This window comes from Pinus tabuliformis, chromosome 6 (assembly GCF_031772625.1).
Source record: "Pinus tabuliformis cultivar Carrire ecotype Pingquan chromosome 6, CPIR1, whole genome shotgun sequence".
Taxonomy (NCBI): domain Eukaryota; kingdom Viridiplantae; phylum Streptophyta; class Pinopsida; order Pinales; family Pinaceae; genus Pinus; species Pinus tabuliformis.
In genome coordinates, this window is record NC_142292.1 from 1289531557 (window position 1) to 1289557930 (window position 26374).

Below are 26374 nucleotides of genomic sequence, written 5' to 3' on the forward strand. Positions count from 1 at the left end.
GCACCTCCACTTGTGCTTTTCCTATCATCCACACTTCCAGCCCAATCTGCATCTGTGTAAGCATGAAGAGTGAGATCAGTATTTCTAGGATACCATAAGCCATAGTTTTGGGTCCCTTGAAGATATTTGAAGATTCTTTTGACTGCCTGAAGATGAGTTTCCTTTGGGTTGGCTTGAAATCTTCCAACCATTCCTACTGCATGTGTAATATCTGGTCGAGTACCTGTCAAATAAAGCAAACTCCCAATCATGGATCTATAAGTGGGTTGGTGGACTGCTGCTGATTCATCATTTGCACTGAGGCTGCATCCTGTAACCATGGGTGTACATACTGGCTTTGACTCTTCCATGCCATACTTCTTCAAGATCTGCTTGAGGTATTTGGTTTGAGACAAGAAGATACCTCCTTCATTTTGTTGGATTTGCAATCCAAGAAAATATGTCAATTCTCCAAGAAGTGACATTTCGAATTCTTTCTGCATAACCAAGGCAAAGTTTTGACTCATGGTCTCTTCATTGCTGCCAAAAATAATATCATCTACATAAACAACAAGAATTAGCAATTTGTTATTTTCAACTTTTATATAGAGATTGCTATCTGCTGATCCTTTTGAAAAGCCTTGTTGGTGAAGATATTTGTCCAACCGATAGTACCAAGCCCTTGGAGCTTGTTTGAGCCCATAGAGTGCCTTTTTCAATCTGCATACAAGGTTTGGATCATTTCCAAGAATGAACCCATCTGGCTGCTCAATATATACTTCTTCTTCTAAGTCTCCATTCAGGAAGGCTGATTTCACGTCCATTTGAAATACCTTGAAGTTTTGAAAGCTTGAGAGAGCAAGGAACATTCGGATGGCCTCTAGTCTTGCCACAGGAGCAAAGGTCTCTTCAAAATCTATTCCTTCTTGCTGTGCATACCCTTTACAAACAAGTCTGGCCTTGTTTCTAATTACTTCTCCATTTTCATTTAACTTATTCTTGAAGACCCATTTTGTTCCTATTACATTCTTATCTTTTGGTCTAGGAACTAATTCCCAAGTGTTGTTCCTTTCGATTTGCTCAAGTTCTTCATCCATTGCTTTGACCCAACATTCATCTTTGCATGCTTCTTTCACATTTTGTGGTTCAATGGAGGAGAGTAGAGCCAAGTAGCTTGAAGCTTCTGCAAGTGTCCTTCTTGTTTGTACTCCTGCTTCTTTCTGCCCCACAATCTGAGTTTCTGGATGATTCTTTTGGACATATCTGGATGGAGTCTTCTCTTCTATTCTTGTCTGCTCCACTGGTTCTTCTTGAGATTCTTCTTCTTCTTGAGGTTCTTCTTCTTCATCATTTCGCCTTTGAGAGTAACCTTCATCTTCTTCAATGTCTTCATGATGAACTTGCCTAGGAATATATCCCTTCTCATCAACCACTATATCAATACTGTCAACAATTCTGCCAAGTCTTTTATTGTAGCACTTGTATGCTTTGCTATGTGGAGAATAACCAAGAAGAATGCCCTCATCTGCTCTAGGTTCAAGTTTGCCAAGTTGCTCATCAGTGTTCTTAATATAACATTTGCTCCCAAAGATTTTGAAATGCTTCACGGAAGGAGTTTTACCACTCCAAAGCTCATGAGGTGTTTGAGTGCTGTTTACTCGGACATTTGTTTTGTTAAGAATGATAACAGCAGCATGTGCAGCTTCACCCCAGAAGGTTGCAGGAGTACCTGATTCATCGAGCATAGCACGAGCCATTTGTTGGATAGTTCTGTTCATTCTTTCCACAACCCCATTTTGCTGAGGAGTTCTAGCTGTAGAGAATTCTCTTCTTATCCCATGTTCATCGCAGAAATCGAAAAATTCATTTGATGTGAACTCCCCACCTCTGTCAGATCTGAGGCACTTAATTTTGTGTCCTGATTCATTTTCAGCCAATGCTTTGAAGGATTTGAATTTTTCGAATGCTTCATCTTTGTGCTTCATAAGCCCTAACCAAACAAACCTTGAGAAATCATCAATGAATAATATCAGATATTCTTCTCCTCGAGGTGTCCTTTTCCTAAATGGACCACATACATCTGTATGGACTAGCTCAAGAGGCAAGCTAGCTGATCCTTCCTTCTCTGGAAAGTTAGTTCTGGTTTGCTTTCCAAACTGACAAGATTTGCATATGGTGTTGTCTGGAATTTTGATATCTGGAAGATCGCGAACTGCCTGATATTTGCATGCTTTCCTTGTTTGTGAGAAGCTTAGATGTCCCAACCTTCGATGCCATAACCAGTGCTCTTCATCCTTGCTAAGATAGCATTGTTGTTGTCCTTCTTCAAATATGTACAGATTATTTGGAGTTCTTTTGCCTTTGAGAACTGTTTTACCTGTATCAAGATCACGAACAAGACATCCATTCGATCTGAAAATAACCTCGGTTTTTTGATCACACATCTGGCTGACACTTAGAAGATTATGCTTCAATCCATCAACATACAAAACATTTCCAGCCTTAACCTTTTCTTTCAAAGGAGCAATACCTTTTCCTTTTATAGTTGCAGGAGTATCATTTCCAAAAGAAACTTTCTTTCCCTTTTCTAAAGTAGAATAAGATTCGAGTTTTTCTTTATCACCTGTCATATGTTTCGAACATCCACTGTCAATGTACCATAGATTTTCCTGTCCTTCTGCATAAAACGCTATCCCACATCTTTCTGTCTGAGGTTCTTTTATTCTCCATTTTTTGGTGCTCGTGGCTTGTTCCTTTTTCTCCTGAAACCTGCTCCTGCATTCAGACTCTTTATGACCAAAATTATTGCAAATAGAACATTCAACTTCATTTTCAAGAACTGAAAAGTTGTTATAGGTCCTCTTTGTAATCCCTGTCATACTTCTTTGTTTTTGAGCTTCCCTAGTCATGATTGTTTTATATGCAACACATTGAGCTGCTTTGTGACCAAAGTTATGGCAAGAAAAGCATTGTCCATTGAAGAAGCTTCTGCGGTTATTGAATCTACCAGCCAACTGATTGTAATTTCTATTTTCATCTATTCTTGTGCCAAACTGAGAAGATTTTACCTGTGGTTGGTTGTAGCTTTTGTTCACCCTTAAGAAGGATTGTCCCTGATAGTTTCTGTTTGTAATTCGTCCCTGCTTTACCTGATTATCTTCATTGTTCTTCTGCTCATTTCTTCTTGCTGCATCAAGATAACTTTTTGAGGTGGATGCTTGAGAGGTTTCTCCATTATAGCCCAAACCTGTCTTGTTTAGAGGAGACCGCTGCACATTGATAATCTCATCCAAAGTTTCAGATCCTTTGACAAACTTAAGATTAATAGTTTTTGTTTTCTCAATTTCTTTTCTGAGACCAACAATTTCACCTTCTAGTTTTTCAAGATGTTTTTCCTTTTCATCAATTTGAAATTGCAAAGTATCAATGATCACACTCTTTTCTTCTATGCATCTCTTGAGTGTAGTAATTTCATTATAGAGATTATCCACATCTACAGCATCCTCATAATCATCATCTTCAAATGCCATTAATAGCTTATATTTATTACCTTGTTCATCTTCATCACTGTTTGATAAGCCATCACTATCTTCATGGGTGTAGTAGCTTTTCTTATTTGCACTTTGTTTCTTATTCCATCTAGCAGGTTCTTTTCCTTTATCCTTATTAGGACATTTTGCAGCATAATGACCTACTCTTCCACAAGTAAAGCATTTGAAAGGTAGCTTACCTCTGAACCTTCCAGCACCCCTTTGAAGATTTCTGACAAAGTTTGATTCTTCTTCCTCTTCTTCTGGAACATGGCCTGCTTCATAGTAATCTTCTTTTCTTGATGCCTTAAAAGCAGCTTCCCTTCTGTCTGATGGACCTCCCTTTCTCATTTCATAAGCAGTTAGAATTCCATGTAGCTGAGACATAGTGAGAACTTTGAGATTTTCTTTTTCTTCTATTGCAGATACTTTAGATTCAAACTTGGGGGATAATGATCTTAGAATCTTTTGAACTACTATAGTCTCTTTTATTTCTTCACCCAGATTTTTCATACAATTAACAATCTCATCTACCCGAAGAAAATAATTAGCCACACTTTCATCATTATACATCTTGAGGGTCTCATATTGAATCCTGAGAGTTTGAAGTTTAGCTTGCTTTACCTGTTCATCTCCTTCATAGCTAGTGATCATTTTGTCCCATATCTCTTTTGCTGATTTGAAGTGCATGACCTTCATGAATTCTGTTTGAGATATACTTCCTAATAGAGTACTGACTGCTTTTGCATTTGTTTCATATGCCTTTTTCTCAGCTGGATCTGTAGGAGTAGCTGAAGGAAAAGCATAGCCTGTTTCTACAATGTCCCAAACTTCTGTACCAAGACATTGAAGATATGCAGTAACTCTTACCTTCCAATAATTGAAATTTGTTCCATCAAAAACCGGTGGCCTGATTGATGCTTCTTTCTCGTAGTTGCTCATGATGAATGATCTTCCTTCAAGCGATCAAGCTTCTCTGAAGGACCTGCTCTGATACCAATTGTTGGAAATAATACTGAGAGGGGGGGTGAATCAGTATTATCTGATTAATCAAACTTTTTAAATGCTCAGAAACATATACGCTACTTCAGTTAAGTGAACCAGCGTGTACACGCTACTGTGACGAAGTAAAACAGCGTATAGGAAGAAAACTCACAATTTAGTTAGCTTTTTCTTCAATTAAGTGCATCAGGACATTATTCATCACATTAACAGTAAACATGTGCAGTAAAACAGAACAGATAAAAAGCCACACACATGAACACCAAGATATAAGGTGGAAACCCAATGTGGGTGAAAACCACCTGCTGCAAGTTGTCTCTATCTTTCTTTAATATGAAACTTCAGTTTACAATCTTTTGTACTGGTGCAGCCTTATACCAGTACGCAGGCTACAACCTGCAGAAGGCTTCAACCTTCTCTCGTTCTCCAAACTTCCTTGGAAGGGAGCTCCAACCCCCTTTGCTCTTGTACTAGCCAAGATACTAGTACGTAGGTGCTGACCTACAATCTTCCTTCTTTCAGATATCACTTTTCATACATTTTCAGACTTGGATATTCCTGAAGCACAACATTACAATCTGAAGACCACAAATCATTCAATTTCCACAACAGATCATTGAAGCATAAAACAACCAAACTTTGAATCACTGAACCACTGAACCCTGTCAATCACCAGTTACCAGAACACAGAGCAGACTACAGAACTCTGCAATAACAGTCAGACCCCACTGTAAACCCAAAATCAAGCTTCAAAAGATATACGCTACTTCAATGAGCAAAACCCGCGTATACACGCTCTTTTACCGAAGCCAACCTGCGTACAGATCTAAAAATAAACTTTCTCAATTTGCAGCTGTACTAGACATTAGTTAGATCCAAAACGTAACATTGCGACAATATGCAGATCTAGAAATACGCATAATCAACCATATCATGATAGTGCATTTCAAACCATTAGATCCCGATCTATCCTTAGATCTAGTCTTCCATCAACCGATGTGATCTCTCCTTGGCTTAGATCAAGCAACCCAGAACCTGCATATCAGATCTCTTTCTCTCTTAGATATTCAAGCCTTGTCGAAAGATGATCTTGCCTAATGATCTTCTTCTCCTTATATAGTCTTAGGCCTAACTCAATACCAAGAGCCAAAACCATAGTAACACAATACCATCAACTTCAAAACTAGGGATCGACACGCCCGTCGAGACACAATGGTCCGAAATCATAGGCACAACTTCCAAGGACTAACCACCATGGACCAAAGGAACCTTTCCACATACACGCGCTTTTTATGAATCAAACTTGCGTGTACACGCGACTTGGGCTTAACGAAACGGCGTGTATGAGCTTCCTTGGTATGCTGTACTGAGATCTGTCTTCTGATTAAGTTGCCATCACCTGTACCAACCTCTGAGCACCTGTACCATCCTCTGAGTGAGTTGCCATCAAGGACAACACTTGAATCATAATGCCAACACTACTTTGAAGTACAACATTATTGAGAAGCAATCCCTTGCACTTGTAAAAGCATTGAAAGATTTTTGAGTATATATTCTGCATTCTCATATTTTAGCTTATGTTCCTAATGCTGTTGTCAAAGATATTTTGGTACAAACAGATCCAGAAGGAAGACGAGGCAAGTGGATTGCAGCTTTGCTGGAGTATGATGTGGAAATAAAGCCCACAAAGCTTGTAATAGGACACGGATTGGTAAAGTTAATGGCTGAATCGAATTTGCATGTCTTAGACATAAATCTAATTACTGCTATGTCCAATGAGAATGAGGAAGGTTCGTCACTTCAGGTATCTGAGATATTTGTTCTTTCTCCATGGTATTCAGATATCATATATGTGGTTCAGAATTTGTCCCCACCACCTGGTATGGCTAGAAACAAAGCTAGAACTCTTAAGTTAAAGGCTGCTAAGTTTTGTATTTTGAATTTTGCACTTTATTGGAAAGATCCCGGTGGTGTTTTATTGAATTGTTTGGTGGAAGAAGAAGCAAAGCAGGTCATGGAGGATTTCCATAAAGGAGATTGTGGCGGTCACCTTTTTTGGAAAACAACGACAAATAAAATTCTGAGAGCAGGATATTATTGGCTGACATTGTTTGCTGATGTTTATAAGACTGTCAAGAGTTGTCACAACTGTCAGATTTTTGAAGGAAGGCAGAAATTACAGCCTTTTCCGCTTAAGCCCATTGAGGTGAGTGCCCATTTTTAGCAGTGGGGGTTGGATTTCATTGGTTAAATTCATCCTGCTTCATCAGGTCAGTGTAAATGGATCCTCACGGCAACAGATTATTTCACCAAAGGGATCGAAGCAATTCCCACCAGACAAGCTACGGACGCGGTAATAATTTCATTCCTTGAGAATAACATTTTGTCTCGCTTTGGTTGCCCGAATAAGTTAATCACTGATAATGCAACAGCTTTCAAATCAAAAAGGATGGTTGAGTTTTGTCATAAGTATCACATTACTTTGGGGCACTCAACTGCCTATCATCCACAAGGCAACAGATTGGCAGAGTCTTCTAACAAATCTTTCGTCAATACCATTAAAAAGTTGTTGGAAATAAACAAGAAGAGTTGGCATAAGAAGTTGGTCCATGCACTTTGGGCAGATCGAGTGAGTCAGAAGAAATCCATTGGTATGTCCCCCTTTGAGATAGTTTATGGAGTTGATACAGTGTTTCCTACCTCTCTCGCAGCTTTGGTAGTCAAACTTCTTCAGGAGGCTGGTAGTGAAGATGATCCAATGAAGAGAAGACTAAATCAAATGATCCATTTGCAGCAGACACGGGAAGAAGTTTTTCAAAACACGTTTAAGCTGCAAGAGAGAATTAAGAAAATTTATGACAGAAATGAAAAGGCAGACAAATTTCAGTTGGATGATGTGGTGCTGAAATGGGATGCAAGGAATGAGGAAAAGGGCAAGCACGGTAAGCTTGAAAATCTCTGGAAAGGTCCCTTTAAGATTGCAGGGTATTGAGGTCAGAATGCCTTTCTTCTGAAAGAGATGAACGGGAAAGATTGTCCAGGAGGGCCGATCAATGTTCGGCTGCTCAAGCAGTATCATTTCTGAGTTGTTTCTGCTGTTTACATTGTCACTGTAAATACCATTTTTCTTTCAGTTTCATTGCAAGTGTTTGTTGTGATCTTTTCTTCAGTCTGGGGCCTGAAGTGAAGGTTATAATTCTGAAGAAAGATTTCAGTTTTCGGTTCAGTTTTTTGAGTCAGTTTTTCAGTCATTTCGGTTTCATAATTGAGTCGGTTCCAGTCAAGTTTCAGTCAATAAATAAGTCAAGAGTCATGTGTTAATTTGTCAAAATAATGGACTCCAGCCCAATGGATGAAGGCATTGTCTATCTCTCCCAGAGATCTATCGTTCTTGGCACCTCCCAGGAGCTACCATCCCCATTGGAGCCAATGTTAGAGTCGGTCTTTACATCCCTCCATCAGAGATCATTTCTCTTATTACATTTCATTTTAGGTGTCTCATACAGTTCATTCATCTGCATTCCATTAGGGGCATGCCATAATCTGACGGAAGGGCCTTGTCACTCATTCCCCTCATGTCATGTACCTGCTGGCACAGGTCTTTTCATCAACATCCATAAAAATCATTTTCCAATCAATGACAGTCAATATTTGGTCTCTTGGTCAACAAAGGGTCAGTTTAGTTATTAGGTCTAGGGTTTAGTGAATTCAGTCTTTAAAATGTCCAATAATGCCAGCAGGCTAGAGGGAGGTTCTAAACAAGGTTTTATTTCAAAAGTTTCAACATCATATTGCTGGACTATGACTTTTCTTCAAAACTCTGTTTTGAAGAAAATTCGACATTTCGTCTTTTGTAATAAATTATCACGTAAATTTCAAAATTTTCAGTTCTTGGATATTTCAGATGTAGCCCTGGTCATCCTTTGCCAAAACTCAATGCCATCATCCATGCAAAAAATTGACAAGAATTTCATCATTTTAAGCCAAAAAATCAAAGAGGAAACAAAAAGAATAGAGTTGTATTACAATGAAAAAGTGCCAAAGCTAAAACATAAGAAAGTGGGTTTTTGAGAAGCAAAAAATCAAACCCATCACTGTGTAAGACATTTTCATTGTTTAAAACACCATTGGTATGCCAAGAGATCAATTGAAGTGGACTTGAGTTGGAAAGAGCGAATTTTGTGTTTGAAGAGCCAAAATTGTGTGCTGGAAGTGCACGCGATGCATTGGGCCGATTTCTTCTGTGTAAAGTTGCACTGTCGTGGCGCATCTAGGAGGTGCAGCGCACTGGGTTTGTGCATGGCACACAGAGCCGACAGGCTAGTTTTATATCATTGTTGTCATCAAAACTCAAATAACGACATTTCTTTTGCTCCAAGTAAGTTCGAGAGTTCTTGCTATTGAATTTAGCTTGTGTTGGGTATTGTTTGGAGGGAATATTTAAAGGTTTAAAGTTTGAAAATATAAACCCTATGTGTATATTAAAAGCTTCTCCTTTGGGCGGTGAAGTTGGTGTTTGAAATTGTGATTTTGGTGCCAAGTCTCCTTTCCCACTTGTGATCCCTTCCCTTTCATAATCCTATCATTATAGTTAATCCCTTATGCTCTAAACTCCCAAACCGCTCATGTCCTTGCTTCCCATTTTCCCTATCCTAAAATCCTATCATTCCCTCTCCCATATCATTTGTAAATTTCCAATCCCCACTCCCTAAACACAGTCAAGTTACTGTTTGCTCATTTCAAGTTTCACCTGGCAAATTCCACCATCCACTTTTCCCACTGTCCCATATTCCTCACAGTCCCTCATTTTCCCGTGGCAAATTGGCATTGAAAACAAAACATCTATTTCTCATTTTCAAACTAAACCAAACACATACTTGACCTACACCTTTGCAGCATCATGACAAACACTGATTCATCATATGAGCAAGACGGTGATTCTACCATAGAGCTTCATGCACCAAGGAGGCCTCGTAAGGGTGGCAGACATGTTAGAGAAGAGCCCACCTCTTTGACTAAACTGCAAGCCTGCCCACTTGCCATGACATGTTTCCAACAACAATCATGTTTTCAGTATTGTGAATTGATTGCTCAGGTTTAGCATCATCAGGAGTTGGCTCGGTTGTTTGTTTTACATTTGCATGATTGTCAGGTAACTATTTCTGGTGTAAATTTTACCTTGACACCAGAGACCATTTCTTAGGCAACAGGAATACCGAATATAGGTGAGGAGTGGAACAAAAGAATGCAGGTGGAAATAGCCTATTATGAACCATATATCAAGCCTAGCTATATGAGACAGCTCAACAGGGTGTTCCCTTTCCGGTTTTTGAAAGAATCCTATGCGCCGTTGATGAGACTCATTATCAGATACTTTACTTGTGAGGACCGCTTCTCACACCTCTATACATACCATATCAGATTGTTGATGAATTTTATGAGAGTTAGGATGATGAACATTCCATATTTCATTTGCCGAAACATCGAGAGGATGACTACTCTTGTGCAGAAGAAGACTCCTGAACAGCAGTACAACAACATTTATCACTATGCGCTCATCAAGATCATTGTTGTGCATCAGCTTGGTTTGCAAGGTATCACCTGGGAAGATTTCATTTCCCGTGAGTTTTTCACAGCTTCAGCAGTTCATCAGGAGGTTTTCCATCATACCGGTGAACCTTCATATCAGCATGGAGGTCAGGAGGCAGAGACTACTAGTGTGCCGGCATATGTCACCTATCAGAGAGGCACGAGGGGATTGCTTGCAGCAGCCCGACGAGTACTATCTCCACTTAGGGTGGAAGGGGTCTTGTTGCCATCATCAGCAGCACAGGTACAGGTACAGGACAGAGGCAAGAAGCCTATGCAGGATGAGGGCCCTTCAGGAGGCCAAGACACTGATTTCATCCTCATCGATGATGATGTGAGCTCTCCTAGCTCAAAGCTGAGGGAGATTATTCAGGAGCAGAAGGCCGAGATAGATGTTTTGACCGACAGGTTGCAAAGAACTCAATGGGTCATAAACTATTTGGAGCAGTGAAACAAACAGTTGGAGAAGCAGCATACAGTCATGGAGTTACAAAACATTCAGCAAAACCGCCGAGCTACCCAAAGGAGGAGAATACAGTTCACCTCATTGGAGCAGGAGATAGAGGCTGATCGAGAGACTTAGCTCAAGAGGGTCAATATTCACCTTGAGAGGCTATTGTTGAAGGCAAACAAAGACAAGGACATGCTCAGGCACATGAAAAACCATTATTGGGCATGAAATCATGTTTGCAATGCAAGGATCAAAATCCTGAAGGCAAGACTAAGGAGGGCACTAGAACGATGCAAAAGGCATGATAGGCTCCAAATATTGGCTGAGGCTTCCTTGGTTGAGCATGATACTCCATGATAGACCTCCAGCCCAAATTTCAAGGAATTTGGAGATAATTTTGTCAATTTTTTTTTTTGGCTTCAAAACAGGTTTTTCTACCCAATGCGTAGCGCCACTTGGCGTGTGCTTATAATTGGGAGATCCTCTGGAGGAAAACTTTGCATTTCTGGATTTTTTATGAAAATTTATGCATGCTCATGGATTACCTAAGGATTTCATCAAGCTCTGGGTTTCCTAAAGGGTCAAAAACACCCTAAAATGACCTCTCTGCCACCTTTTGCACCCACAGGAAGCAGTCTTGGGAGATTGAATTTTTGGAACGTAAAATGACATCCAAATCCAAACATTCTATTTGGGTTGGAAATTAGACAGGTAGGGATTTCCAACGAGCTACCTTGGGCTCAATTTGGACTTCGGGAAGTGCCTCAAAATCAGCTCCAAAGTTGTGCTATGCATATAGGTTTTGGGCGCGACGCATAGAGAATTTTGGCCTGTTTTTCACTCTCCAGCTTAGAATTTCGGCCAGTTTTGACTAGTTTTGCTTTTTAATGTTACTCTTGATCTACCTTGATGTAATTTCATGAACATGATGTAATATTGGCACATATTTACTTGTTTTAGTAGATTCATTCACTAAAAAGTGAAAAACAACTGAATGAATCAGTTTCCTAACATATAGAGGCAAGTTGTTTCATCAAATATTTTTTAGTTCCTTGTTTAGATATGGTTGAAAGAGCTCCTAGAATGATGAGCTCGACCCCTAGAGGCATGGGAAGGAGTTAGGCTTGTCTATATCATGTAATTTCTTAGTCATTTTCAGGGTTTGACACTTGGGATTGCTTGGCACTCCATTGTACATCTGATTTTTGCATTTTTGGCAAAGCAAAGACCAGGGTTTTGCAGCACTTGTTGGGATCCTTGTGGCCCTATTTTTTGATGGTGTGTTTATTCATGTAATTGTAAGTTCATTGATGTTTTATGTATGCCATTTCCCTTCTCTTTACTTCTGAAATTAAACAAATTGAGTGACAAAGGTAGAATTCATTTGGCTTGCTATGCTCTGCCTTAAAATCTGTTTAGTTTTATATGTTTTCATCAGTTTGGAGAGGATTCTTGCAGCCTATTTTCATCTTCAGCTCCTCAGTGGTATTTTCCATCCATTCATTTAATCTAAAGCATCAAAACTACTGCCTACCTCGCCCCAACCAGAACTCTGCAAAAATTTGGTCTCATCCCCGGACCCAAATTTGCCTTTCCCTTTTTCCAATAAAAAACCCCCAAAAATGAAATCAAATCCTTGCACTTCATACCTAGCCCAAAATTAGTTTGTATTTCAGTCATCTCCAGCCCCATTGATTATCTTTTGTTGAGATTGACCTGGAGAGGGCCCTCTCCTGTCCCCGTAGGGCTAGCTACGAGGCTGAGCGTGGTTTGATGTGGACCTAGAATCTTACCTTTTCAGCCTGAGGTAAATCTAGGCTCTAACATAGTGGTGACCTTACTAGGGACTCAAATTATTTGTTTGTTGGTATTCTTCATTTTATAAACTACAGACGGAGCTTGAAGATTAGCCAGGTAGCCTTCGAAACGCTTTTGCTTTGCATTAGTGCAAGTAGATAAATGCTACTTCAGTCAATCTCTGGTCTAGTCTTATAAACAGAGTATCTAACTTATAGATCACCCCAGTATATCTGAGAATTCTAAGCTTTTGGATGATAAGTTTAGAATTTGATAGGCTGAACGAGTTGTTTATGTCCATTTGATTTCTTGAAATAATAACACACTGGCTTCCAGAAGACATACCAGAGCGAATCTGGATCCTGATCCCCCTCCTGTCTATGAAAATCCTAACCTTATTCCAAGAATCATTCGTCAAGGAAGTTCTATCATTCCCATTTTCAAAGCTCAGTTATGTCCTATTGGTTTTTAGCATCTTGAGGATCAAGAATTTGATGAGCAGTTTGAGTTGTCTTTGTTTGAAACCAAATCTGAAAGCGTTGTTGCTTCCATTGTCTTAAATCCTGAGTTTGTTCGAAATCTTGAAACTGAGAGGGCTAATAAATCCATTGATGATTACATTTTGAACCAGCGCCAGACTTCAATTACGGCTTCTAATATTGCTGATTTCTTAGAGACTGCTTCTGCAACCCTTGGGTCATCCACAATTGCATCTAGGTCACGAATTCCCACCGAACCTCCTTTCATTCCTACCCTTCCCCCGCAGCCTACAATCTCTGATAAAAAATTTGCAGTCTTATCGCCTCCATCTACTCCTTCTACTCCTAAAATACCAAAGATTGTTTCATCTCCGTATACGCCTCCTCATACACCTCATGCATTAGATGCACCCACTCCCCCAACATCACCAAGACCGATTGCAAATCCACCAAGAGCAATGGATGCTCGTTTTGCACCTCTCGCGCTGCCTCAAGTTTTGGATGACATGCCCGCAGATTATCAGAGTAAAATTCCATTGTTTGATGGAACTCCTCATAGTACCACAACTCAGCAACATGTGGACAGGATGACAGATTTCTTCGATCTTCATGAGATTGATGCAGAAAACGTGACCATGAGATTATTCATGCAAACTTTCGGCGGTGAGGTAAGAAAATGGTTTAGAGCCTTAGCATCTAGAAGTATTCCCACATTAGAAGAGCTTCAAAGACAGTTTTTGGATCGCTGGGAAGTAGAGAAAGATCTTCTTCAAATCACTTCTGAATATACCAAGATCAAGCAGAATGTCGGTGAGTCCATGCAAGACTATTGTATTAGATTCAATGCGGTTTATAATGCAATTCCTGATGATTTAAGGCTATCTAGAAAGTCAACTTTGCTTAAGTTCTCGGATGGTTTTGATCTAGACATGGCTTATCAATTAAGAGAGAGAGATCCAACTACCTTAGAAGAAATGTAGAAAATTGCCGTTAGTGTTGAGGCAAATTTGAATGACAAGAGAGCTAGATTGAAAGCCGAGAAGAGAGTCTCAATAAAGGAAGAAACTTCTACCTCCAATCAAGTGCTCCACAAGGTAGAAAAGATGATTGAAAGGTTAACACTTGATAAGCCTGAACCGTAGATTCGGAATCCTAATTTCCGTGGCCAACAACAACCACAATTCAGGATTAAATAGCATGAGCAGCAAGCACAAGAACCGGCATCACAACAACAACAAGTAAAGACACCTCTTCAACATAATTTTGTTGGTCCCGAATCTGATGATGAAGACAATGTAATAGGCAAAGAAAATCACTTCTTTACTCCTGATGATATGCCCACCTTTATCACTGAAGATGATGAGTATGCAGAAAATTCAGTTGTACAGAAGGATGCAGATTTTATCTTGGTGAATGACACAGCTCTTGAAGAAGAGTCGGATGAGTACCGGAGAGGTTATATGAATGCTTTGTCCACCCAGCAACATCAGTATTCACTTAGAAACAGAAATGTCTCCATCAATCCAATCCAGAAGAGAAAGGAAGTTCCAACATCTAAGAATGAGCCACCTGTTGTGCCAAAGAAAGGAAAAGTAATTGTTGATCCTACTACTAGCAAGTCTCCACCAGCAAATGAAAGAGTAAATCAGCCAATTGTATCAAAAGATAAAGCTAAAAGAAAAGATGTTCCAGCCAAAGAGGTAGAAAATACTTCTTCTTTTAGTTTAGAAAATGAAATTTCTAAATTGAAGGTATCCATTCCCTTGGTTGAACTAATGAGGAACAATAGTTATAGAGGTCAAGTCTCTAAAATTTTGAATTTTGACCCTATGTCTAATATGGTGAGTGTGGAAGATGATCAACCTGAACTGATTTTTGGACCAGCATTAAATGGTGAGTCTCCAGACAGCGATGTGCCACCTTTTTATATCAGTCTGAGATTGCATGAGTTTGTGCTGCATAATGCTATGTTCGATTCCGGTGCTTCCCACAATATTATGTCGAAGGCTATTATGGAGAAGTTGGGTTTGGACATCACAAGGAAATACCATGATCTTTATTCATTTGATTCTAGTAGGGTGAGATGTATTTGGCTCATTAAAGACTTGGTTGTAAGTTTGGATCAGATTCCAACCAAGAATGTTTTGATGGATGTTGTTCTGGCAGACATTCATCCCAGATTTGGTATGCTTCTTTCCAGGTCCTGGGGAGAAAAATTGTAAGGGACATTACAACTAGATTTCTCCTATGCAACGATTCCTGTGTTTGGCCAAATGAGAACTTTATCAGGAACAAAAAATGAAATACATGATTACAAGCAAGGAGAAACCGATTAATCATACGATTAATTATGGGTATACAGATTTAAAGTCTTTTGTTTTATATTCAGATAGTTTCAATGATATTGATAGTCAGTTAGTTGTAGTAGATGATATTTCATAAATAACAGAGAATTTCAAATAAGTTTTGAAGAAAGAAAGACAAGAACAGGACAATACTATTCAGCAATCAGAAAAAGATAATGGATAGCAAGCAGAAAAAATACAGCAAACAAAGTTTCAGCACTTAGAAGAAGAGGAAGAAGGCTTTTGGACCATGGATTTCGATGGAGCAGTGGGAAATGATGGTGCTAGAATTGGTATTTGGGTACGCAGTCCTTTCTCTGCTCCGAACAAAGTGCCTAGTAATGTGCGGGTATGTTCTTACAAGCTATCTTTTGATTGTTCAAACAATGAGGCTGAGTACGAAGCTTTGATTGCTGGCCTAAAAATTCTAAGAAAGCTGAATGCTAAGAGGATTGTTGTATATGGAAACTCCGAATTGGTGATTAAGCAAGTCAAAGGTGAATGTCAAGCAAAGCATCCTCAGATGCGGGCATACTAGAATGCTGTTCTAGATATCCTGAAGTTGTTTTCTGATTATACCCTGACGTGTGTGCCTCGAATTCAAAATAGCATTGTAGATGCGCTTGCTAAGGCAATGAGTAATTTTAAGATTCCTATGAACTCAAGTAATAAATTTGAAATCCATGTGAAACATCGTCCAACTATCCCAGACAATCAGAGATATTGGCAAGTCTTCCAAGATGACGAGGAGATTAATGATTTTCTGCAAAACAAAGGTAAGTTTAAAGATACCTCAATTGATGTAGAACATGATGATGGTAAAGATGATGTGTAGATCAATCAAATGGAAGTGTTGTAGCTTAAGGATAATATTATTCCTAAAGGCTTGATACCTTTAGAAGAACTCTTTGATCACTACGACGTAGCCCGCAAAGCAACATTGCAGCCAACAGAGAAGGCAATCGAAGAGGTGAATATTGGAACAACTAAAAATCCAAAGATGGTAAACCTGTCCAAAGCATTGCCACAAAAGGTAAAGGCAAAATATATCAGTTTGTTGTCATCATTTACTGATGTGTTTGCTTAGGACTATTCTGAATTGAAGACATATGATACTAATATAATTCAGCACACTATTCCTATTAAGCCTAATCAGAAACCTTTCAGACAGAAGTTGAGAAGGTTAAATCCAAAACTGTTGCCATCAATTGAGAAGGAGGTAAACAGGTTGTACAAATCAGGAATCATCATTCCCATCAGATTTTCTAATTGGATCTCTAACTTGGTGCCCGTATGAAAGAAGATAGGCGAGATTTGTTTGTGCATTGATTTTAGGAATCTCAATAAAGTTTCATTGAAGGACAATTATCCATTGCCAAAAATGGATCACATACTTCAGCGAGTAGTTGGAGCATCTCGTATGTCACTACTCGATGGTTATTTGGGATATAACCAAATTCTGGTCCATGAAGATGACCGAGACAAAACAACGTTCACCACTCTGTGGGGGACTTTTCAATACGCTAAAATGCCTTTCGGTTTGAAGAACGCAGGTGCCACATTTTAGCAGGCAATGGATATGGCTTTTTCAAATGGGAAGGCTGTCTTTTTGGTTGTGTAAGTTGATGATTTGGCGGTGTTTTCCAATTCAGATGAAGAACACATGTATCATTTGAAAGTTGTCTTTCAAAAGTGCAGAAAATATGGTGTGTCACTGAATCCGAAGAAGAGCTTGTTTGCCATGGATGAGGGCAAACTACTTGGACACATTATCTCAAAAGATGGCATTCGTATTGATCCAGTACGTGTAGAGGCGATTCAGCAAATTGACCTTCCCCGGAACAAGAAGGAGATTCAATCTTTTAATGGTAAGATGAATTTTTTACGCCGCTTTGTGCCTAATCTTGCTGAACACCTAAGAGAGATTACTAACATGCTTAAGAAGGACAACCAAGTGAAGTGGACTGAAGAGGCTGTAAAATCTTTTAATCTAGTAAAATTGGCTCTTTCTTCAGCTCCGGTTCTAATCAACCCAGATTATACTCAGGATTTTATACTATTTTCATTTGCTTCGGAGCATACTATGGCAACCGTATTAATGCAGAAAAAAGGTGAGCACGAAAGACCAATTGCTTTCTTCAGCCGAACTATAAGAGATGTTGCTTTGAAGTACAACATTATTGAGAAGCAAGCCCTTGCACTTGTAAAATCATTGAAAGATTTTCGAGTATATATTCTGCATTCTCATATTTTAGCTTATGTTCCTAACGTTGCTGTCAAAGATATTTGGGTACAAACAGATCCAGAAGGAAGACGAGGCAATTGGATCGTAGCTTTGCTAGAGTATGATGTGGAAACAAAGCCCACAAAGCTTGTAAAAGGATAGGGATTGGCAAAGTTAATGGCTGAATCGAATTTGCATGTCTTAGACATAAATCTAATTGCTGCTATGTCCAATGAGAATGAGGAAGGTTCATCACTTCAGGTATCTGAGATATTTGTTCTTTCTCCATGGTATTCAGATATCATATATGTGGTTCAGAATTTGTCCCCACCACCTGGTATGGCTAGAAAAAAATCTAGAACTCTTAAGTTAAAGGCTGTTAAGTTTTGTATTTTGAATTTTGCACTTTATTGGAAAGATCCCGGTGGTGTTTTATTGAATTGTTTGGTGGAAGAAGAAGCAAAGCAAGTCATGGAAGATTTCCATTAAGGAGATTGTGGTGATCACCTTTTTTGGAAAGCAACGGCAAATAAAATTCTAAGAGCAGGATATTATTGGCCAACATTGTTTGTTGATGTGTATAAGACTGTCAAGAGTTGTCACAACTGTCAGATTTTTGAAGGAAGGCAGAAATTACAGCCTTTGCCGCTTAAGCACATTGAGGTGAGTGCCCCTTTTCAGCAGTGGGGGTTGGATTTCATTGGTGAAATTCATCCTACTTCTTCAGGTCAGCATAGATGGATCCTCATGGCTACAGATTATTTCACCAAATGGATCGAAGCAATTCCCACCAGACAAGCTACAGATGCAGTAATAATCTCATTCCTTGAGAATAACATTTTGTCTCGCTTTGGTTGCCCAAATAAGTTATTCACTGATAACGCAGTAGCTTTCAAATCAAAAAGGATGGTTGAGTTTTGTCATAAGTATCACATTACTTTGGGGCACTCAACTGCCTATCATCCGCAGGGCAACGGATTGGCGGAGTCTTCTAACAAATCTTTGGTCAATATCTTTAAAAGGTTGCTGGAAATAAACAAGAAGAGTTGGCATAAGAAGTTGGTCCATGCACTTTGGGCGGATCGAGTGAGTCAGAAGAAATCCATTGGTATGTCCCCCTTTGAGATAGTTTATGGAGTTGATACAGTGTTTCCTACCTCTCTCGCAGCTTTGGTAGTCAAACTTCTTCAGGAGGCTGGTAGTGAAGATGATCTAATACAGAGAAGACTAAATCAAATGATCCATTTGCAACAGACACGGGAAGATGTTTTTCAAAACACGTTTAAGCTGCAAGAGAGAATTAAGAAAATTTATGATAGAAAGGAAAAGGCGGACAAATTTCAGTTGGATGATGTGGTGCTGAAATGGGATGCAAGGAATGAGGAAAAGGGCAAGCACAGTAAGCTTGAAAATCTCTGGAAAGGTCCCTTTAAGATTGCAGGGTATCAAGGTCAGAATGCCTTTCTTCTGAAAGAGATGAACGGGAAAGATTGTCCAAGAGGGCCGATCAGTGGTCGGCTGCTCAAGCGGTATCATTTCTGAGTTGTTTCTGTTGTTTACATTGTCATTGTAAATACCATTTTTCTTTCAGTTTCATTGCAAGTGTTTGTTGTGATCTTTTCTTTAGTCTGGGGCCTGAAGTGAAGGTTATAATTCTGAAGAAAGATTTCAGTTTTCGGTTTAGTTTTTTGAGTCCGTTTTTCAGTCATTTCGGTTTCATAATTAAGTCGGTTTCAGTCAAGTTCAGTCAATAAATAAGTCAAGAGTCATGTGTTAATTTGTCAAAATAATGGACTCCAGCCCAATGGATGAAGGCATTGTCTATCTCTCCCAGAGATCTGTCATTCTTGGCACCTCCCAGGAGCTACCATCCCCATTGGAGCCAGTGTTAGAGTCGGTCTTTACATCCCTCCATCAAAGATCATTTCTCTTATTGCATTTCATTTTAGGTGTCTCATACAGTTCATTCATCTGCATTCCATTAGGGCCATGCCATAATCTGACGGAAGGGCCTTGTCACTCATTCCCCTCATGTCATGTACCTCCTGGCACAGGTCTTTTCATCAACGTCCATAAAAATCATTTTCCAATCAATGAAAGTCAATATTTGGTCTCTTGGTCAGCAAAGGGTCAGTTTAGTTATTAGGTCTAGGGTTTAGTGAATCAATATTTAAAATGTCCAATAATGCCAACAGTCCAGAGGGAGGTTCTAAACATGTTTTTATTTCAAAAGTTTCATCGTCATATTGCTGGACTATGACTAAAATTCGACATTTCATCTTTTGTAATAAATTATCATGTAAATTTCAAAATTTTCAGTTCTTGGATATTTCAGATGCAACCCTGGTCATCCTTTGCCGAAACTTAATGCCATCACCCCTGCAAAAAATTAACAAGAATTTCATCATTTTAAGCCAAAAAATCAAAGAGGAAACAAAAAGAACAGAGTTGCATTAAAATGAAAAAGTGCCAAAGCTAAAACATAAGAAAGTGGGTTTTTGAGAAGCAAAAATCAAACCCATCATTGTGTAAGACATTTTCATTGTTTAAAACACCATTGGTATGCCAAGAGATCAATTGAAGTGGACTTGAGTTGGAAAGAGCGAATTTTGTGTTTGAAGAGCCAAAACTGTGTGCTGGAAGTGCGGGCGCCACATTGGAGGAGGTCGCGGTGCACATAGGCCGTGCGGTGCATTGGGCTGATTTTTTTGTGTAAAGTTGCATTGTCGCAGTGCATCCAGGAGGCACGATGCACTGGGTTTGTGCGCAGCGCATAGAGCTGACAGGCCAGTTTTATATCGCTGCTGTCATCAAAACTCAAATAACGCCATTTCTTTTGCTCCAAGTAAGTTCGAGAGTTCTTGCTATTGAATTTAGCTTGTGTTGGGTATTGTTTGGAGGGAAGATTTAAAGGTTTAAAGTTTGAAAATACAAACCCTATGTGTATATTAAAATCTGCTCCTTTGGGCGGTGAAGTTGGTGTTTGAAATTGTGATTTTGGTGCGAAGTCTCCTTTCCCACTTGTGATCCCCTCCCTTTCATAATCCTATCATTATAGTTAATCCCTTATGCTCTAAACTCCCAAACCGCTCATATCCTTGCTTCCCATTTTCCCTATCCTAAAATCCTGTCATTCCCTCTCCCATATCATTTGTAAATTTCCAATCCCCACTCCCTAAACACAGTCAAGTTACTGTTTTCTCATTTCAAGTTTCACTTGGAAAATTCCACCATCCACTTTTCCCACTGTCCCATATTCCTCACAGTCCCTCATTTTCCTGTGGCACATTGGCATTGAAAACAAAACATCTATTTCTCATTTTCAAAATAAACCAAACACATACTTGACCTACACATTTACATCATCATGACAGACACTGATTCATCATATGAGCAAGACAATGATTCTGCCATAGAGCTTCATGCACCGAAGAGGCCTCGTAAGGGTGGCAGACATGTTAGAGAAGAGCCCACCTCTTTGACTGAACTGCAAGCCTGCCCACTTTCCATGACATGTTTCCAACAACAGTCATGTTTTCAGTATTGTGAATTGATTGCCCAGGTTCAGCATCATCAGGAGTTGGCTTGGTTGTTTGTTTTACATTTGCATGATGGTCAGGTAACTCTTGCTGGTGTAAATTTTACCTTGACACCAGAGACCATTTCTTAGGCAACAGGAATACCGAATATAGGTGAGGAGTGGAACAAAAGAATGCATGTGGAAAGAGCATATTATGAACCATATATCAGGCCTAGCTATATGAGACAGCTCAGCAGGGTGTTCCCTTTCCGGTTTTTGAAAGAATCCTATGCACCGTTGATGAGACTCATTATCAGATACTTCAGTTGTGAGGGCCGCTTCTCACGCCTCTATACATACCTATCAGATTGTTAATGAACATGATGTAATATTGGCACATATTTACTTGTTTTAGTAGATTCATTCACTAAAAAGTGAAAAACAACTGAATGAATCAGTTTCCTAACATATAGAGGCAAGTTGTTTCATTGCCTATTTTTCAGTTCCTTGTTTAGATATGGTTGAAACAGCTCCTAGAATGATGAGCTTGACCCCTAGAGGCATGGGAAGGAGTTAGGCTTGTCTATATCATGTAATTTCTCAGTCATTTTCAGGGTTGGACACTTGGGATTGCTTGGCACTCCATTGTACATCTGATTTCTGCATTTTTGGCAAAGGAAAGACCAGGGTTTTGCAACACTTGTTGGGATCCTTGTGGCTCTGTGTTTTGTGTTTTGATGGTGTGTTTCTTCATGTGATTGTAAGTTCATTGATGTTTTATGTATGCCATTTCCCTTCTCTTTGCTTCTGAAATCAAACAAATTGGGTGACAAAGGTAGAATTCATTTGGCTTGCTGTGCTCTGCCTTAAAATTTGTTTAGTTTTATATGTTTTCATTAGTGTGGAGAGGATTCGTGCAGCCTCTTGCCCTCTTCAGCTCCTCAGTGGTATTTTCCATCCATTCATTTAATCTAAAGCATCAAAACTACTGCCTACCTCGCAAGGAAAATTTTAAGGATGGAAAATTTTCTTGAAGTTTAAAACATTGGCGAATCTCACTAATCCCTAATATGAAAATTATAAATGTTTATTGATATATTTGTAAAATTAATCAAATTTATAATTATTTTATATATAGTCTCTCTATAATGTTGGCGATTTTTAAGGTAAAATAATTTTATATTCTAAAATTTGGGCGAATCGTCTTTTATAAAATTGGAAATTGGCGAATCTTTTTTTTGGAAAAATCATGGAAAATTAGCCCACTGGGCGAACATTAGCCCCTAAAATTTTCCATGCTACCTCGCCCCAACCAGAACTCTGCAAAAATTTGGCCTCATCCCCGGACCCAAATTTGCCTTTCCCTTTTTCCAAAAAAAACCCCCAAAAATCAAATCAAATCCTTGCACTTCATACCTAGCCTAAAATTAGGTTGTATTTCAGTCATCTCCAGCCCCATTGATTATCTTTTGCTGAGATTGACCCAGACAGAACCCTCTCCTGTCCTCGTAGGGCTAGCTACGAGGCTGAGCATGGTTTGATGTGGACCTAGAATCTTACCTTTTCAGCCTGAGGTAAATCTAGGCTCTAATAGAATGATGATTCGATTAGGCTTCACCTCTTTCAGAGAACGCTCACTGTTCTGACAGCAAAATGGTATATTGAGTTGCCTAGAGCTTCGTTCAATAACTTCAGCACCCTTGCCACTACCTTTTTAACCCATTTTCAATTACCCATAAGGTACGAAATGGGAACAGAACTCCTTACCAATTTTAAACACACAACAGACACTCACATATCTGATCATATTCATGAGTGGTGGCATCGTCGTCAAATGGTAAAGACGTATGTTCCTGATTAGCATTTAGCTGAATGGTTTATTAAGTCATTATTTCCCTCCATTACTAAGGATGTGGCCAAGGGAGGAGTTGTCACTGAAGAGCAAGTCATTTCTCGTGCACAATATTTAGACCTAATCTATACTCAGTTTGGCACTCTCTACAACAAAATTCCTGACGCTCCTAGACCAGAGTTTTCCATTCCTCCCCCTCCTAAATCAAACAGGGACTTTCACACCAGTGATGGTGTGATCGGTACAACAAGCACAAAAACCGCAAAGGCTACATCTAAAAAAGCCCTTGCAGTTTCTAGTCAAAAAGCAAATGAAGAACCTCTTGCCTACGAGATTAATGTCGTGTCGTCTGACAAAGCCAAAAATCGAAAGCAACCATGGGGCAAGAAGAAAGAGAAAAATAATAAGAAGAAACAGGAAAATTCATCTCCTGAAAAATCTTCTCAAAACTCTACCGGGTAAAAGAAACCTCGTTATCCATGTTACATATGTGACGACAAAAATTTCACGAAAGATTGTCCACATAAAGTTGAGGTTATGAAATTTTTAAAGAATTCAAGTACCTCAACAGTGTTGACTGATCCATTTCCAAGCCCAGAAACCAATTTGGTTGCTATCGATCATGCTTCCAAATCCCAAGTGCTTATGCTATCCATATCAAAAAAGCAAAATGATGCATTGATATCAACACAGAATAAAGATTATGGGAATCGACCATTGTCGAACCACAAGGCTATAGATCAACCCAGTAGTTCAATGACAACTTCCCCTGAAGTTGTTCTGCCCATCATTCCTGAGCTAAATATAAATCCACCAAAGGGAGTAGTACATAAATCAACATTTAATCCTCGTGCTCAAGCAGCACAGAATTATAATATAGTGGGAGATCTGGTGCAATCGCCATCCACTATGTCGACACTTGAAGTACTGCAAAATTTCCCCTCCCAAAAGCAGGCTTTGTTATCAGCAATAGGTGGGATTGACCCAACGGATTCCAATCTTGTGGCCTTTAACCATAAAGGATATGAACCTTAGTTTTCGGCCCAACTCTCTTTCCTTATATAGGTAAAAGCCCTCAATAAAACTGTTCATCGAACAATCATTGATGAGGGGGCATCCACTTGTATTATGTCAATGAGTTGCTAGAAAAATTTAGGCTCACCACCCTTATCACGATCATCAATGACATTAAAAGCATTTGATGGAAGAACATACACGCCGTATGGGATATTAAGTAACTTGCAGGTTGAACTGGGGGGCAAGACAGTAGAAATTGAAGTCGAGGTCATTGATGGAAACATTGACTACAATATCTTACTGGGAAGGCCCTGGATTTATGCTATGGCTGCCGTTGTGTCGACATATTTTAGAAAGATTGCATTTCCCTTCCAAGGTGGAATTACAATCATTGACCAACTAACCTTTTTCCCCAATAGTTCACAAGCTACTAGAAGCATTCCATTGATCCATGGAAGTTCTCAATTGCTTCAAAATGTCGGAGTAGGTCTCCTAAAAGACCCTTCATTAATGGGTACTTTGCCCTCCTGACTCCAAGTAATCTGGAGGAAGTGGCCACAGTGGAAACCTGTCTCCCTCCCCTTCTTCCTCTTCGCTTGGTGAAGATAGCGATGCTAGTAACCAAGTGGCTGAGAAAGTGAGAACGATACTGCTCAAATTCTTTTTCTCACTTCAGAGTCCGATGAACTTGGGGGCAATCCACCCGTTCCTTCACAATAGGAAGATAATCCCCTAGTTCCTGTTATTCAGGGGGTTATTTTACCAGTTTATTTGGTACCCCCTCCAAGCAATCTGATCATTTCCTTTGATTGGAATCGATTAACAAGATCTTGCCTTCCTTATAATATACCATTCTGAATCATAGTACAAGTTTACAAAATGATCGTGTCTGGCACTATCATAGATGAAGGGGCTTCAGTGAGTATCCTTTCCTCAACTGCTTGGAAAGCACTTGGTTCGCTGACGCTAATGCCTAGTAAACAAAATTTGTAAAGCTTTAACAAAGGAACTAGTCGGCCGTTAGGGATCCTTCCTAAGTTGCTGATAACTTTGAGAAGGAAAACCGTTCACTTGAACGTGATCGTAGTCCAAGGGATGTTAGATTACAATCTACTCCTTGGACGTGACTATGTTTATAGCATGGAAGCTATTGTTTCCACCCTCTTTCGAGTGATGTGTTTCCCGCATGAGGGAAAAATTGTCCAGCTAATTGACCAGCTTTCATTTCTTGGTTCAAACACAGTGCCAAGTCAATCATCATCCCTAAATGGTCTTCTTACATCAAGAGTATCTCTTCAACCTTCATTCCATTCACCTAATTACCACGAGTAATCTGGCGAATGTAACGAAGCGTAGGGGGCATGCACGCTGGTCTGCTTAAGCAGACAAACCCAACTAAAAAGATAGATTTCCTTGTAGGTTATGTGATTGGAAGTGCCAACCCACACCATTCACCTTTGTTTGCACTGCGGATGAAGCCAAGGAAGTGTTTTGTCTAAACAAGTTGATAGAACCATCCTGCTTAACTAAAGTGGTTCCCATATGGTTACTAGAGACTTTCCTTTTCTCAATGCTTAGGGGCATGCAAATCTTTTTATGCTAGCATAAAATGACCAATTTCATTTTTTAGCTTTTTAGTTTGGTCATTTCTAGCTTACATAAAAAGGAAACTGAGCATATGTTATCGTAGAGTTCAAGCTCACTAAAAATGAACCTACCAATGAAGGACATCTTTGACTCTACCAAACATACTTTCTGTAAGTTTCGAGCTCGTCGCTAAAAAATGAACCCACACCAAAATGAGCAATGTTATAGTATGGTTCAAGCTCGTTAAAAAATAAACCTACCAATAAGAGACATCTTTAAACGATTGGTATGAGTAATGTTTCCGAAAGGTTCAAGCTTGTTAAAAAATAAACCCACCTATGAGCATAGTTTCTCCCAGTTCAAGCTCATTAAAAAATGAATCCACCCTCATTAAATAACCTTTGTGATTGCCTTGCTATGAGCTTCTTGAACCTTGGTTGTGTTCCTACAGTCACCTCCATTCTTTTGGTTGATCATATGCTTCCACTTGATTGTTTACCATTTTGAGGAACAACTGCGATGAGTGATTCTGTTAGCCACCCTCTTCACACTGCCATGTTTTAAGAAGTTCCAAGCTTACCCAGAACCAGTTGCTACCCTAAAACACCACTCGTTCCTCAAAAAATGAATCTATTTTAAACACATTTTAGACTCGTTAAATATAAAAAGATTGTCGAGCTATTGGTATTTCCAGCTCATTAAAGTAAAGGAAACACCATCCCTCCTGTACATTTTAATCTTTTTGGACCTGAGGGATTATCAAACAAAAAGATTGAGTGCTTGTCTTTTTTGGCTCGCTAAAGCGATAAAAAAGTCATCCCTTTCGTATTATCTTATACTTTTTCGGACTTAAGGGATTATGATATGAAAAAAGGACTATTGGAGTTTCCTTTTCATCCCTTTTCAAACTCTCTAAACATGAAAAGGACCAAGTTATCTTTGTCGTTAAGCTTGTTAAAACAATAGCGACAAACTTGTCCATCCAGACAAGAATAAGTTTCA